Here is a 274-nt window from a genome sequence, read left to right as displayed (position 1 = left end):
AATATTATATATATATAAGTATAATACTTTTTTTAAACAATATACTTATTAAATAAGACCCACTTATGTAATTATTATAGCGATTATTATTTATTATGAGTGGAGTTTACGCCAGAGAATAACGATTTTCAATGCTGCTATCTTTTAAAAAGCCAAAATTGCATTCAAATTGCTAGACATTTCCAAAGATTAAAGAGTTAATTACAAACAAAATTAAAGATAATTGTAATATTTGAAGGAATTTCCTTTCTACACTGAAAAAAAAGATTGGCTG

Source organism: Mycetomoellerius zeteki, unplaced genomic scaffold (assembly GCF_001594055.1).
Source record: "Mycetomoellerius zeteki isolate Tzet28-1 unplaced genomic scaffold, Tzet1.0 scaffold1030, whole genome shotgun sequence".
Lineage (NCBI taxonomy): Eukaryota > Metazoa > Arthropoda > Insecta > Hymenoptera > Formicidae > Mycetomoellerius > Mycetomoellerius zeteki.
The sequence above is the reverse complement of the archived record's forward strand: the minus strand, read 5'-3'. Positions refer to the sequence as shown.